The 16,941-nt window shown below is 42.5% G+C and overlaps 1 protein-coding gene across 11 annotated transcripts in view; it reads left to right on the top strand.

Annotated features, from left to right (window-relative positions):
* The window catches only part of LOC115942579 (uncharacterized), a 50,421-nt gene that overhangs the window by 23,847 nt on the left and 9,633 nt on the right, over positions 1–16,941 (top strand). For 7 of the 11 annotated variants that reach the window (XR_014144424.1, XR_014144418.1, XR_014144422.1 and 4 more), the window contains 2 exons: positions 1,382–2,075; positions 2,763–4,302. The exons of 1 other annotated variant lie outside the window; for it this stretch is intronic. The gene's annotated coding sequence lies outside the window, so the exon portion shown is untranslated. 3 more of the 11 variants (XR_014144420.1, XR_014144427.1, XR_014144428.1) reach the window with 3 other exon arrangements.

Here is a 16,941-nt window from a genome sequence, read left to right as displayed (position 1 = left end):
TCTTACCCCCACTTCAAATCTGCCAGCAACCCTCCAGTTCAACTTAAAAATACCATGTTTCCTGGATACCAAGATACAGATTATGTCACCTTTTAATATCTCCAAATTAGGACTGTGTCCCACAAACTGGCATCTTAAGCTCAATGAGATACAGTGTATCGAGGATTTGGTGATTGTTCAGCTCTTCACTGTTAGCAGGTCGAAGTCACTGTCATTTCCCACCTGGATTGGGCTCCCTTCCTCTCCTTGCACAATCCGTTGTCTATTCTCAAATGATAGCTAGGGCGACTCATTTACAGCATAAATTAGATCAAAACCTTCCAGGGACTTCTATCTCATACTAAGAAAAAGCTGGTGTTCCCATAATGTCCTAAAGACTCTATGTGACCCAACCCTTCTTTTCTTTCTGATCTCATCCCTACTCTCTTTACCCCTCATGCATGCTGCCCCAGCCCCACTAGCTTCATTGCTGTTCTGCAAGAAATTCAGACATGTTTCCACCTTGGGGCTTTTGCAATGGGTGTTCCTACTCCTTAGCACACTCTTCCCTCAGATATCTGGTTGGCTAATGCCCTTATTTCCTTCAAGTTTTGCTCAAACATCATCTTATCAATGAGCCTTACTTCGACTGCTCTAATTAAAATTGCAACTGACCCCTTACCCCAGTACTTTTCTCCCATTCTCCATTCTCTGCCCTCCCCCCCCAATAGCACTTACCACCTCCAGCATAATTACAGTTTACTTGTTAATACCTAGCTTCTGTTACGAGACTGTCCACTTCACCAGGGCCAGAGCTATTTTGTATGTTTTATTTACTGAAGTATCGCAAGCACCGAGAGCAGCTACTCACAGATATTTGTTAAATGAGCGAATGGCTTTCAAATTCAAGAAAAGCAGCAGTGATCAGAGAATGAGAAGTCGAGCGAATAGACTTGTCAGAGACTCTGGTGTGATTTCCGTGATGACAATGAATGTTTTCCCTCCCTTCCTTTCAAAATAAGACTCCCAGAGCTGAAGCCATTATTGAGAGCAGTGGTGGGGAAAGGGGTGGGAAAGATGGCCCATGAGAAACAGCCAAGTCAGCGACTTTAGTGAGCTTAGGTAAGTCAGAAGCTGGGCGGCCGTGTGTGACTTTCATTAATCATCCTCTTCACACCACGTCAACACAAGTGATGACTTTTGTCTGTACCTATTGCCTCCAGTGCCATGATATACGGCCTGAGAAGGGTCCTGGGCACTAACTGTTGAAGAACCCAAAAAGATGAATGCTCACATCCTGGCCTGTGAAGGAAGAGGGAATCATAGCGAAGGGTGGATGGGCTATACAAACCTGTGTTGGCTTTGGCCTCCCAAGCCTGACCTGGCTGTTCTCCCCATACAGGGGCCTGGCAGCTGTTAGCCAGCAGAAGAAATAGCCTTTATGCATAGATTTGTGCCCCCTTGGTTGCATGTCTCCCTAAGAAGGCAACAGAAGAGGAGGACCGATGAGGACAAAGTTACGAGATCAAGCAAAAACAGTGAGATTTGGAACCCCTCTTCTGCGCAAACCTTTTTGCTCTTTCCCTGACTTTCTACCTCAACAGAGGGCTCCGGGTGAGAGTGTGTTAATATAGACAGAGATGAGAAATTAGATCAAGAGTCTCATTTTGCCATTTCCCACACCCTTGGGCAAATTATTGATTCTAGTTTTCCCGTGATTTATAAAGTGATAATCTCTTGTAGCCATATAGAATTGTAGATGTCACAAAATAGCTCTCACATTTATTAACTAATATGAGCCTCTCAATACTGTAAGGGCTAGGGGGATATAATTATCTCTATTTTACAGATGAGAAAATCCCCACGATCCAGAGAATTCAAGCCATTTGTCTGAGGTCACAAGGCTAGTAAATAGAGATGAAATAAAAATTCAGCTTTTTGTTTCTTAGTTCAGTAAATTTTAAGAGTCTCTTAGGCATTTGAATCTAACTCATTGACGTTGACGTTGAGTAACCAGTGATAACCCTACCAAGGAAAGATTTTCTTAAAAACAGAAGATAAAGGAACGGCATAAAGATGATGGTTGACTGAAAAAGGTGAATCCTGAGTTATATTTCTTCATTCATTCATTTCACAGGGTTTTTTTGAGCATCTGTTTTTTTTTTTTTTTTAAAGATTTATCTATTTTTTGAGAGAGCGAGAATGAGAGAGAGCACATGAGAGGGGGGAGGGTCAGAGGGAGAAGCAGGCTCCTCGCCGAGCAGGGAGCCCGATGCGGGACTCAATCCCGGGACTCCAGGATCATGACCCGAGCCGAAGGCAGTCGCCCCAACCAACTGAGCCACCGAGGCGCCCCTGAGCATCTGTTTTGTGCTATGAACTGTTCTAGGTATTTTACATCCCATGGCATCTAAATCTTGAAATAGCTTTGCATGGTAGGGAATAAGATATTTCAAGTGCTGCAAAAGTTAATCACCCCATATGGGTATTCCTTATGGCTAGTGAACAAATCATAGAGGGTTTGTGGTTCCTAGAAAAAGCCATGCCTTTGTTCATGCTGTTCCCTTCATGTGTGATGCCCTTCCCTCATGGCTAGGGGAGCAGAGTATCTACCTCTGCTCCCCTTTGAAGATTCAATTCAAGCATCACCATGGATGAAAACTTCCTTGATACCTCACCACTTCTCATAGAATTGACTGCTATGAACTCTGAACTCTGCAGACATTGTCACATACGTGCAGTCCTTGCTAACATTGGCTCATACATCTGTCTTCCTCTACCAGGCTCTGAGCATCTCGATGGAGGAGATAGTATCCATTCAGAAACTAGAAGCAATCCAGAAATAAGTATCATTTTGAAATTTTTCATTATATTATTTTTTAAAGACTTTGAGAGAGCGCGAGTGGGTGTGAGAGGGAGAGAGAGCGCACGCATGAGTGGGGGGAGGCGCAGAAGGATAGGTAGACGCAGATTCCCTGCTGAGCAGGGAACCTGGGGCTCCATCCTGGACTCTGGGATCATGACCTGAGCCAAAGGCAGACACTTAACTGACTGAGCCACCCAGGCGCCCCAAATTTTTCATTATATTATTGTCTAACGTATACTTACATACATTATTTTTCTAGATTTGAAATCATGTAGTTTTATTTTCTCTTTTCTAACAAAGGTGGGTTTTCCCCTACATTTTAATGCTTCCTAAACTGGGACATATTTTACAACCAATATTATTATTAATATTATAGTGTTTATCAACCCCCAAATGTGATGTTAATTTGGCTAGTGAGTCTTAAATTGCTACCATCTGGAATTGAAGGAATACTGTGTGTGTGTGTGTGTGTGCATATACTGTATTTTCCCAAATATATATGTATTATTTTCTCAAATATACATACATGTATGTATATATTCATATATTCTGTAATGTATAGTAGACCACATAATATTATATTGTGAGCATTTTCTCATGACAGTAAATATTCCTTGAAAACATAAATTTTAATGGCTGCCTAGTTTCCTACTCTATGAATGAGCCACATATTCTTTGATTACTGTTGGCCCTTGGAACTATTTCCAGTATATGTGTGTAATTCTGTTATGAACATCTGTGCACGTATATCTGATTGCATCCTTCGATAAATCCCACAAGTAGCATCACCCACTCAAAGACAAACACCTGTGTAGACTGTGTGTCCGGGACACGTTGTCTGAGCTGCCCCTCCCCAGTCCCCGCAGCTTTGGTCTGCCCTAGTGCTGCCTTCCGGGGCACAGAGAGAGATAGATGGTAGTTGTAGACCCCTTGGTGGCCGCCTGAGGACACTCAAGCCTTCTTCTGCAAAAAGCACACCAGCAATTTTAAGAAACGCATGGCATCCCTATCTTTTTTGTTTCTTTTATTTATTTAAAAACATTTATTTATTTATTTTAAAGATTTATTTGTTTTAGAGAGAGAGTGGGGGGTGGTGGACACAGAGGGAGAGAATCTTTAGCAGACCCTGCACCGATCGTGGAGCCCGACACGGGATCTGAGTGGAAACCAAGAGTCGGACACTTAATGGACTGCGCGACCCAGGTGCCCTGGTGTCCTTATCTTTGAACCCAAGTTACTTGAGTTCCAAAAGCCATAGACTGACTTGGACCAATAAGAAATAATGAAACTAGGGAGCAGCAGCTTAAGTTTTCTGGAAGTGTGTTCCATTCCGGCTTTTAAACATTAAGTAAGCACCTTCTGTATGTTGGCAGTGTGCTGATTTGGGGAACGGAATGCTGAAAAAGACCCAACTCTTACCTTTAAGAGGCTCAGAGACGAGCGGGGGCATCCGAGTGGTAAGTGCATTATTTAATAAAGTATCACGACTGTTTTGTTGGGTTGACTGATGACGGCAAGGGCAAATGGAGGCACAGTTAATTGCAGGCGAGAGAAGAGGAGGTTCGGGAAAGGTGGAGTGAAGCTGGAGCTGAGACTGGAAAGCGGAGAGGCGAACACACAGAGATTGCTGAAGAAAGGTGATTTTCTTGCCTTTTGCTGTACTACCGAGTACCAACTCCCCTCAGCATTTTTCCTGAAGGCCCAATTATGCTCTTTCCAGGGAGGACACTTTCCTATACTCGTCATTTTAACACCCTGGCCCGAGGGGAAATGCAGACCAATGGCTGCCTTTTTTTTTTTTTTTTTTAAGGTTTGTCAACGAGAGTAAAGCAGGCAAATCTCAGAGGCTGGGAGGACACTGATTATGAATGGCTCCTTCTCCCAGGATGACAGGATTGCGCCTTGCCCAACATATTTTTTGTCCTGTAATAATTCAGTTTTGCTAAGAAGGCAGAAAGGGAGAGAATAACTTTCTGGAGGGCGCCCCTGAGGTGTGGGAGCAGATGTGAACATGAGTCTGAACAGTTTAATGAGCCCGCGCTAGGGGATCACCCCAGTAATTTACGAGAAAATTGATAAGACCTTCCTCATTCAGAGGTCACTTCTCTGGTCACATTGGCTATGTGACAAACACCTGAGAACCAGGAAATGGGCACAAAAAGACTCAGAGATGTCAAAGCTAATGTCAAAAAGCCCATGGACTAAAGCAAAAATGCTTCCTGGCTTTGGTGCAGAACTTATTTTTTCTTACTTAAGAAACAGTTCTAACTTGGCAATCTGGTTTCCCAAGACATAGCAGATTAGATACAGAAAATCAAAAGTGGGAAGAGGAAGGGGGTGCAGGGTTCAGCTCAGGCAAGCTGCATCAAATCCAGAGGCCCTGGCAGAGAACCACCGGGAAAAAGTAGAGAAAACTCAGCAAGGGGCCACTTTCTGGCATTTCGTGGAAGGACTACAGTGTACTGTAGGTCACTGATTCCTGTGGCTGTAAGGTGCATGATGACCCTTGGCCACCGAACAGGACTAAAATTATGTTTAGTGTCCTCAATTTACAAAGCCCAGAGGGGTGGGACACCTTTCTTTTCAAATAGCTAAGATATTTAATTTATACTTAAAAGTTTTTTTTTAAACTTGGAAAAACCAATTATTTGAAATTTCTCTTTCTTAGTAAAACTAGGTTAACGAAATACTAGTGTCTCAAAAGGCAGCTACTGTTAAGAAGCAAAGGAGAGGTCGTCTGTGCGTAGGGAATCTATGGGGCATGAGAAAGGAGTGAGTTATGGCTTCATAGAGGTTTCTAGGGAGCGCAGGGGGACCACAGTTTGGACATAACAACAGAGGTCAAGTCATGGTGGGCTTCATATGGCAAGGGGACACAGTGCAGGGTGTTAGCAAGGGGAGTCGAGTAGGCAGATATATATTAAGAATAATCATGTTGGGGCGCCTGGGTGGCTCAGTTGGTTAAGCGACTGCCTTCGGCTCAGGTCATGATCCTGGAGTCCCGGGATCGAGTCCCACATTGGGCTCCCTGCTCGGCAGGGAGCCTGCTTCTCCCTCTGACCCTCCCCCCTCTCATGTGCTCTCTCTCTCTCATTCTCTCTGTCTCAAATAAATAAATAAAATCTTTAAAAAAATAAAAAAATAAAATAAAATTTGAAAAAAAAAAAAAGAATAATCATGTTGACCATCACAAGAGGGAGCATGGCCTGAGTGTATTAGACATTTGACCATTCTGTCCATTCTCCAGAATGGCACCTTTGTCCCTGGCTAGAGTGACTAGAGAGATACCCATTTCTTCCCTTGTGGTCTGATCAGTACTTGGGTGAGTTTGGATACCCATGTAAGCATCATGACATGGAGCTCCATCCACTGCTGGTCCTGTTACCTTGGATAAGACATTTCTCCCCCTGAACCTTCCTTTTTTGATCTCTAATATGGAGACCATAATCCTTGCCCTTTTCTTTCTCATGGGACTTTTGTGAGGATCAAATAAACAAGGGATGGAAAAGTGCTTTATAAAACAAAGTATTCTTTTTTTTGCCCCTGTAAAAAATATCTTTTGTAGTGCCAAGTCCTGAGCTGGGCATAAAATAGCGTGATAAACAGACTCGACTCACTGAATTCTGAAATGCTACTTGGATCTTATGTTGGATAATCTTGGTTTGCCATCCACAACCACTTTCTGTCCTCCATCTGCTCTGTTCTGGGAGACTGAATTCAAGGAACTGTATCTCCTGGGCTCCTTGCTCTCCAGCTTCTGGTTGGGTTTTGCCAAGGGAAGGAACTAGCTGGAGACCAGAGGGCAAGAGAAGGAGAGAAGCCAGGGTATCTTGCCATGATTTGGCAGGAGCCCTGTTCCATCACGGAAGTCTTGCAGCTTCTGTTGGATGGTCCCTCTCCCATGGTTTAACTCTCACTGGATTTTGGTAACCCATCCTTGTCAAGCCTCAGTTTTGCCAGTGGCTCCCCACTATTGTTAGACTCTGGGCCTTCCACCATTTTTTTCTGGTTCTCATTCTGCCCACACCTTTGAAAACAGTCCCTTCATGAAAGCTGTCTTCCATTTCTCTTATGAGTATATCATCTGTCTTGTGATAGGACTCTAGTCTATGAAGATGTTATAGGACCTTGTATAATATCTCAGTTCAAATTCAAGGGAACTATTAAAAAGGCTTGTTTGTGGTTGAACTTTCAACCAGTTTCAACCAGGTTGGGGCTTCTGTACTGCTTCCAGTTCTCCCTAAGTCCGTTTTATTAGAAATGTGTACATTCTCTTCTAAAAGCCCCACCAAACCAAGTATCCTTCTCTTCTTAAACATTATTTAAAAAAAACTTTATTGAGGTATAATGTCCATGCAAGAAAATGCATCTATTTTAAATGGACAGTTTGATGAGTTTTGAAAAATGTATATGCCCATATAACCACGATGACGGTCAAGATATGAGCATTTCCATCACTGTGTGAGATTTCCTTGTGCCCCTTTTCTACTCAGTCCTGGCCCTAGGCAACTGCTGATCTGCCATCTCTCCCTATAGATAAAATAGTCTTTGCTAGTGACTCGTATTAATAAAAATCATACAGCACTTAGTCTTTTGTGTTTGGCTTCCCTTACTTAGGATAACATTTTGGAGATTGTTCTGTGGCATGTATCAGTCATGGTTCTTTGTTATTACTATGTGTTGTTTCATTTACCCACTGGTGGCCATTTGAGTTCTTTTTGGTTTTTGTCTCTTGTAAATAAAGCTAATATGAACACTCATGCGTAGGTTTTTGCATGAATATGTTTTCATTTCTCTTCGGTAAATATCTAACAATGGAACTGTTGAACTGTATGTTAAGTGCATGTTTAACTTTATAGGATAAAGTGCCAAATAGTTCTTCAGACTGATTGTTATCATTTTACATTGTTGCCAGCAATGTGTGAGAGTATCCCTTACTTCCTTGTCAGCACTTAGCATTGTCTGTCTTGTTAATTTTAGACATTCTAATGGATGTGTAGTAGTGTCTCATTGTGATCTTAATTTGCATTTCCATGAGAACTAATACTTTTGAGCATTTTTTTTTCATGTACTTGTTGGCCATTTGTATATTTTCTTTTGTGAAGTGTGTCTGCTCAGATGTTTTGCCCCCTCCCTCCTTTATTTTTTCAGTTTCACTGTTTTGCTTATTATTGAGTTGCAAAGTTCTTTATATATTTCTGAATGCAAATCCATCATCAGATGTATGTGTTGTAAATATTTCTTCCAGGCTTGACTTTTCATTTTTTCGGTGGTATCTTTGAAAAGCAGTTTTCAATTTTGATGGAGTCTAATTGATCAATTTTTTTCTTTATGCTTCATGATTCTTTTTCCCTAAAAAAATCTTTGCCTAACCCAGTGCTGCAAAGATTTTCTCTTACATGTTGTTCCAGAAGTTTTATAATTTTAGTGATTAAATTTAGGTCTATAATCCATTTCAAATTAATTTTTGTGAATGATGTGTGGGAAATGTCAAAGGTAATTTTTCCTATGTGAATATTCAGTTGTTCTAGCACCATTTGTTGAAAAGAATATTCTTTTACCATTGAAATGCAATGACTTCTTGGTCAAACACTATATGTCAGTTTAAGGAATCTTTTTCTTAAATAAAATTTTATTTATTTATTTGAGAGAGAGAGAGCAGAGTGAGAGAGGACACAATGGGGGGTGAGGGGCAAAGGGAGAGGGAGAAGCAGACTCCCTGCTGAGCAGGGAGCCCGATGTGGGGCTTGATCCCAGGACGCTGGGATCATGACCTGAGCTGAAGGCAGATGTCCAACCGACTGACCCACCCAGGTGCCCCAAGGATTCTTTTTTTGACTCCCTATTCTTTTTCTTTGACTTCTGTGTCTATCCATGTGCCAGTACCACACTATTGTCTTGATTACTGTAACTGTAAATTTCTTGAACTTAGGTATTACCAATCTCCAACTGGTTCTTACTCAAGATTGTGCTGACAATTCCAGGTGCTTTGAATTTTCATATAAGTTTTAGAATCAGTTTGCCAGTTTTTACAAACAAAAAAGCCTGCTAGGATTATGATTGGAATTGTGCGAATCTGTTGATCAGTTTTGGGGGGAATGGCCATCTTAACAATATTGAACCTTTTAATGTGTGAACATTAGCACATCTTTCTATTTATTAGGATCTTCAAATTAGAGTTTTCAGTGTACCGGTCTTGCATATAGTTTAAGTTTATCCCTATGTATTTCATGTTTGTGATACTAACATAAATGGTATTTTAACAACTCCACCTGCAGTTGTTTGCTGCTGGTATATAGGGTACAATTTATTACTATTATTTTTTAATGCTGACCTCCTACCTTCCAACCTTTCTAAACTCCCTCATGGGTTCCAGTAGCTTGTTATTTTTGTAGATTCCTTAAGATTTTCTTCACGTATGATCAGGCCATCTGCAAAGAAAGACAAATTTACTTCTCCCTTCTTCTTTTTTTTTTTTTTTAAAGATTTATTTATTTATTTCAGAGAGAATGAGAGAGAGAGAGCACATGAGAGTGGGGAGGGTCAGAGGGAGAAGCAGACTCCCTGCCGAGCAGGGAGCCCGATGCGGGACTCGATCCCGGGACTCCAGGATCATGACCTGAGCCGAAGGCAGTCGCTTAACCGACTGAGCCACCCAGGCGCCTCTACTTTTCCCTTCTTAATATGCATGTTTTTTGTTTCTTTCCTTAACTTTTCACAACACCTGTTACCTTTCATAAAATGTTGATTAAAAATGGTGAGAGCAGACATCTTTGCCTTGTTCCCAAATGTAGAAGTAAACATTCAGTCTTTCATTTTTTTTTTTAAAGATTTATTTATTCATTTTGAGAGAGCGAGAATGAGAGAGAGTACATGAGAGGGGGGAGGGTCAGAGGGAGAAGCAGGCTCCTTGCTGAGCAGGGAGCCCGATGCGGGACTCGATCCCAGGACTCCAGGATCATGACCTGAGCCGAAGGCAGTCGCTTAACCAACTGAGCCACCCAGGCGCCCCTGGTCTTTCATTTTTATGTATGATGTTGGAATAGCTTTTCACAGATGCTCTCTGTCTCCTTGAGGAATTTACCTCTATTCCTGGTGTGTCGAGAGTTTTTTTTTTTTTTTTTTTTGGTTTGTTTTTATCATGGGTAGGTTTCAACTTTTGTCAAATGTCTTTTCTGCACCTATTGATTTGGTCATATGTCTTGTCCTTTATTCTCTTGACATGATGAGTTGAATTGATTAATTTTGAATTTTAAAGGGGTTTTGAATTCCTAGGATTGCAGTTTGTATATCCTGTATTAAATTCCTACCAAGCTAAGGTCCCAACCCCTCTTTAATTCTATTTTTTGGGACCTACAGTTGCACACATGACATGAAATGCTACCACTTGTATGAAAGAGACCAGCTCGAGTTAGGTACTCCTCATTGTCCCCGTGACACTCTGTTCTTCCTTTTAGCAATGTATGTTTTACACCAAATGATGATTGTTACTTTCCTTTTTTCCCTTAGTGTCTCCCCCAACTAGATTTGAACTTTCCGAGAGCTGAGACTTTGTCCTTTTATTTCAGTAATCCTGGTGCCACATATATGATAAGTTGAGAAGAAGAAGAATAGCTAGGAACAGGTGCTTTGTCCCTGTAACTTTTCTTTCTCCCCCCAGAACCCCACTAAGTTGGCCTTCTTAGCCCATTTTACAGATAAGGCTCGGAGAGTTGAAATCCTCTGTCCCAGGCCCTCTAGCTGGTAGGCACAAATCCACGATTTGGAGCGTCTTCTCTTTCCAACTGTTGCAGAATCTCTTAAGTGGTAGGCTATTAAATAATTATTTGTCAACTGATTGGCTGAATGAGTAAATGAGTGAATGAGTGAAAGTAGCCTTTCCCCCTTTTTTTCATGAATGGAACAGGTCCACTAATGAGAAAAAAAAATCAGCTTGGAAACTGGCATGTTGGCAAGGCATGAGGGAGGGGAACGGCAGGGGTAGGGAGTACTTGCTAAAAAAAAAGAAAAGGAAGTGTAAACTATAAATTTACTTGACAGTGTTGCATCTCTGCGGCTCAGACGTTGGCCACTTCATCTTGGCATGATTATTATATAACAGGGGGATGGAGAAATGGCCGGAAAGTATTGCTTCCTATTACATAACCCTCACTGTGTGCCTGACAGTGTTTCTGATAATGGGAGAACAGAAAGTGTGCCACTCTCCGAGTGAAAGACTTCAAGCTTCTTGCAGTGGGATTGGCCTGGTCTTCAGCCGTTTAGAGCGTTAGAGCGGTGACCAATTTCCTCAGCGGCCTCGGCCTGTCTCTCCCATCCTGTGTCTCCGGACGCCCTGCCCCCCACAGGAAGTTTCCTGTATTCACATTCCTCACAAACACTTTTCATATCTTCTAACTCCAAACTCCATGGTCCTTTTGAGCCCAACGAAGGATTTCTGGTGGAGAATGCACTGGATTATTGGAGTTTTTGTCACTAGGTAAATGGGCCCCAGTTGAACTGCGCTGTGTATTTTTGCTTCCTCACCGTTTAGTATTGTGGTGATAAGAACTCAGAACAGTCTTTGGATAATTCCTACTTGTCTGTTTTACATGTTTCAAAACATGGCGTGAGACAATAGGCATTACCTTCCTGGCGGGCTCTGCGGTGGCCTCTTCAAGGATTGTCCTGAGACGAGCTGTCTTGCCGGTCAGTTAGGGTCAGTCTTCAGAGCACCCAAACCACTAGTGCTTTCTGTTTGTGCCTCTCCCTTGTGACCTACACAGATTCGGCTCAATGCCCAGCAACTGTTCTGTGTCCATGCATCAAGCCAGGTGAACACATGCTGGAATCCTCCATTGTCTCTAGCCCTACATGCAGTCCTCCAGCAACTTCTGCTGGCTCTACCACCTCTAAAATCTCTCTGTTCTCCTACCCCCACATGGAAGCCACATCCCTGCTTTTCCTCCTTTCACTTTGCCATCTCCAGTGCAGCGGCTGGAATTAATATTTTCAAACTTGTAAATTAAAGCGTGCCACGGTGCTGCCAAAATCCCTACAAACGCTTTCCAGTTACACTTAGAAGATGCTGCATGATCTGGCTCTGTGCAGTCTTTGACTTTATCTCCTACTGTTCTTCTTCTTCTTCTTTTTAATGTTTTATTTATTTATTCATGAAAGTCAGAGAGAGAGAGAGAGAGAGAGAGAGAGAGAGGCAGAGGGAGAAGCAGGCTCCCCGCCTAGCAGGGAGCCCACTGTGGGACTCTATCCTAGGACCCTGGGATCATGACCTGAGCCGAAGGCAGATGCTTAACCATCTGAGCCACCCAGGCGCCCCCTTCTTTTTTTTTTAAGATTTATTTATTTGTCAGAGAGAGAGAGAGCGCGCACAAGCAGAGGGAGAAGCAGGCTCCCCACTGAGCAAGGATCCCGATGCGGAACTCGATCCCAGGACCTGGGGATCATGACCTGAGCCTAAGGCAGACGCTTAACCCACTGAGCCATCCAGGCATCCCTATCTCCTACCGTTCTTGTTCAGACGTGCTGGCCTTCCTTCTGTTCCCGAGGCACACTCTGAGGCTCTATTTGCTAGCTCTTCCTACTACTTGGAAGGCTCTTTCTCAGGATCCTAACATGGCTGGTGCGTCAGCAAATGTCATCTCCTCCCTCCACCCAATCTAAAGGTGCCTCTCATTCTCTCTCTCTCATTGCACTGCTTTATTTTCTTCAGAGACCTCACCTTTATGCCTTTTGGTCTCCTCCACTTATGTCCATGATTATTGTTTGCTCAGGGGTTGACAAACTACCACAGGTCAAATCAAACCTGCCTATTCTTGTAAATAAACTTTTGTCGGAACACAGCCATGCCCATTTGTTTACATATTCCCAGCGGCCGCTTTGGCTCTGTAAGTATGGAGCTGACTAGTTGTGACAGACAGTTTGGCCTGCCAAGCCTAAAATATTTGCTTTCTGGCCCTTCACAGAAAATGTTTGCAGACCCCTGCTTTCTCTTTCTCCACTACCTGCTGTCTCGCTCACTGCCGGTTTCCCAGCCGTTTTCTGCACGTGACGGTGCTCCGTGAATTTAATGAACGTGGGAACATAGGACATTGTGTTTTTGGCTCTGAGTGTGTGTATCTTTTGAGCCCTTGCAGGCAAAGGAGAACCAATAAGGGCCACGTCTGTGTTTATGTGCACAGGCCTATTTCTCTGTCTGGGAGGGACAAGGCAGTGAGGCAGAAAGGACATCATGCAGCTTTTGTGTCCACTCAGAGCAGCATTCCAGACCCGGTCCTGTCACTTAGTTTCTGTATGACCTTGGAAAAAAACCCTCAACCTCTTATGCTTCAGACTCTTCATAAAAAAAGGAGAAAGTGATACCTACTTTTCTGGGGAGGCCATGGAGTGCTTAGCGGACCGTACTTAGCTTTAAAGAAATGTGGTGGGTCCAAAGTACAGATACCACCTGATGTGCTGTTCAGTTCAACTCAATCAGCTGACCCAGTGAGATGTTTAGTGAGTGCCTATTGCCCTCCAGGCAGAATGCTACGTTCCAGGAATGTGGAAACTGTCCAGGAAGAGAGCTTACCAGCTCTCCAATTCCAGGGTCCCTCCTGTGCACCAAGCTGAGTGTGACATGCTGGGGCATGTAGAGACAAACAAGACACAGTCCCACCCATGCGGCCTTCCGATGTTACAGAAGAGATCAGAGCAGCTCACCTGCTACACCTTAGCAATGGAAGGTTGTTAAGAACCACAAGACACACGCAGGCACCAAAGAAGATCTAAAGAAGGAGATAGGACTACATCAAGTTTATTTTTAGGTTCGGACAGAAAGACCCACAGTATTGTAAGCCTTTTTTGTTTCTTTTAAATAGAATCTCCAGTCCCCTCTGATTTTATTTTTAAATGGCTTTTATTTATCTATCAATTATTCTGATATCTCAAACCTTGTTTTATTCCTAAGTAGGTGAGCCATATATAGTAAATTAAAAAGTAATAATACAAAAGCCTAATCTTACTGTAGCTTGAGGGGAAAATAGGCAAATGTGATTATGGGTAGCGCACCAACTTTTTTTTCTTATATAAGAAGAAATCTGAGGGATTGGCTTTGGGTGTGATTTGGGTTAGTCACACGTGGCTCAATTAGGCAGGCACATCTCTGTCTGTGTCTTTCACTCTGGGTTTTTTGTATTAACTGAAGTACTGGTATGATCTTGGACATGGACGCTTCTCAAGAAAACTCTATTTAGTACCTTTCTCTTGAGAACATATCAAATAGCCTGTAGATGTAGTTCCAGGACCTGAAGATACAGAGATGAACGGTCAGTATTTTAAAACTCTGAATTCTAAGCTCATTACATGCTGTCTACCTTTCTTGTAAATGAAAAATTAAAAAAATCAAGAAAACTGAGCAGCTCCAATCTCTCACCCGTTCATTGAGCACAAACACTGGGTGAGACACTAGGTGTTGGAGAAACAATCAAACAGGGTCCCTGCCCTCTAGGAACTTAGTGTTTTGTGGGGATCTGGACTGGGGAATAGTCAATTGCTGCAGAATTTTTAAAGTTCTCTGATTTAAGTTTTATGATTGAGAGTCAGTATATTGTAGTTCCTGAGTTCAGATCCCGGGTTCATCTCTGACAGTCTGACCATTGGCAAATTATTTAATCTTTTACTACATCTGTTTCTTCGTCTGTAACACGGAAATAGTAATAATTCTAACTCAGTCTTGTTAAGAGGTTCGCATGAGAAAACCATGCTTGGCACATAGTGGGTGATTGGTAGATGTTACTGATGATGGTAGGAGTCATAAGGAGCTCAAGGAATATAATGTAGTGGATGGGGTGCACAAAGGTGGGTTCGCCCCTTTTCAGAAAGGATCCTTCCTAAAAATTTCCCTTGAGCTCTTCCCTTGAGAATGATGTTTGCCTCCTCTGTCTTGGATCGATCCTTTGTGACATCCATTCACTCATTCTCCTTGTGCTTTGTTTCTTCCTTTTTTTAATTTTTAAAAATTACTTTATTTTTATTTTTTTATTACGTAACGTGATGTTAGTCACCATACAGTACATCATTAGTTTTTGATGTAGTGTTCCACGATTCACTGTTTGCGTATAATACCCGGTGCTCCATGCAGTACATTTGTTTCTTTATTTCTCCCTCTCACTGGATTTCCAGTGAGTCTAACAAGTCCAGCAGATTTCTGATTTTGCCCCCATGGCACACATCTACGACACAGAGGTGGCAGCAGCTGTTTAAGATGTTGAGTGGTCAATGTGTCATTCAGTTTCCATTAAGAGAGTCATTTCAAACTTTAATATTCTTTAGATGGGGAGGAGTTGCAGGAAGCATACTGTATTTGCTCTGTATGCAACGGGTAGAGAGTAACCGTAAAGTGAGTTAGCTTCAGTCATAGTTTATTAAACCACAGGAAAACATGATTTTTTTTTTTTATATTCTATACAGTTGAGTTCAATATATTTCTAGCAATCTATGGACAGAGAAGAGAAAATGTATTCATTTACTGGGTTGCACCTGCGTGCAGGAGGCCTGTGGAAGACACTGAGGATCAGGTAGTAACTGAGATGTGTTATGTCTCTGCCCTGATGGAAACAGAGAAGTCTAGTCTATGTTGTTGGTGGGTAAGAAGAACAAAAGATGTTCATTTAATACCTCCTGTGTTGAACTCATAGGTAATTTTTAAATTCAGTCCAATCCAGTTCAACTGATTTCAGTTTGGTTCAACTCATTATTGATCGCTAACTTAAGCTGATTCACTCGGAGAGTGGTCCAGTTAGAGTCCAGACAAATGTGCCTCTGGGGGCTTCCCAGGGACTTGAATCAGGTAGGAGGGTCTCCTTGGATTACGAGAGGTGGAAACCCAACTCCCTACAATTTTAGGCCAAAATGGGAGTTTTAGGGATGACTTACATAATTGAGGGGAGGGCAGCATGTATTCAGGCCAAGGATAAGTGGAATATCACCAGAATTTGCTCTCCTTCTGTGTTCTCTCTCCTCTCTGCATTCCGGCCTCATTCCTCTCCTCCTTAGTCTGGCTCTTCCACCTGGTAAAGGAATGCAGCACTGGAATCCCACTTCCCATCACTGGAGAGCACCTGAGGCTTTGTCTCTTAGGTCTCTCTGGTCGTCAGATACCAGAGAAAGGCTCTGATTGGCGCAGCTTTGGTCGTCTGCAGCCAACCATCCAGTTCATCAGATGCCTGAATTGACTTGCTTCTATAGTTATCCTATAGACTCCTGCTGGCACTCACACAGGATGCTGACATGTGGGAGAGGAGAGGTTCCCAATTAACTTCTGATTATGTAATGAACTGCTTATCTGATTTAAAAAACAATGCGTATTGACTCTAGAAAATTTAGAGAATGAAGTTTTAAAAACACAAAAAAGCACACCATCCAGAAACAGCTGCAAAGGTAGTTTAAAAAAACTTTTAATTTTGGAATAATTTTAAATTTACAGAAAAGTTACAAAGATAACATGGAACATTTCCATATATACTTCACCCAGCTTCCTCTAAGGTTAGCATCTTGCATAATCATGGTGCCTTTGTCAAACTAAGAAATTAAAATAGTACCCTACTGTTAACTAACTCAAGACTTTATTTAGATTTCAACAGTTTTGCCACTGATGTCCTTTCTGTCTCAGGGTTTAACCTGGGACACATTACATACAGTCATCATGTCTCCTTTGTCTCCCTTGATCTGTGACAGTTTCTCCGTCTTTCCTTGTTTTTCATGACCGCGACAGATGTGAGGAGTAAGAGTCAGGTATTTTGACAAATGTCCCTCAGTTTGGATTTGTCTGATGTTTTTCTCATGAGTAGATTGGGGTTATAGGTTTTAGGAAAGAATACCACAAAGCTGAAATGCCCTTTGCGTCACATCATTTCAGGGGTGCATGCAATCCACGTGATTTATTCTTGATCGAAGGGTTCTCCCCTGGAAGTTAACTAAATCTCTCTTTCCAGGGGTGCCTGGGTGGCTCAGTGGGTTAAGCGTCTGCCTTCGGCTCAGGTCACGATCCCGGGGTCCTGGGATCAAGTCCCGCATCAGGCTCCTTGCTCAGCGGGGAGTCTACTTCTCCCTCTGCCCCTCAC

Source organism: Leptonychotes weddellii, chromosome 4 (assembly GCF_054177405.1).
Source record: "Leptonychotes weddellii isolate Sample4059 chromosome 4, ASM5417740v2, whole genome shotgun sequence".
Lineage (NCBI taxonomy): Eukaryota > Metazoa > Chordata > Mammalia > Carnivora > Phocidae > Leptonychotes > Leptonychotes weddellii.
This window is presented reverse-complemented; position numbering and strand designations above follow the sequence as displayed.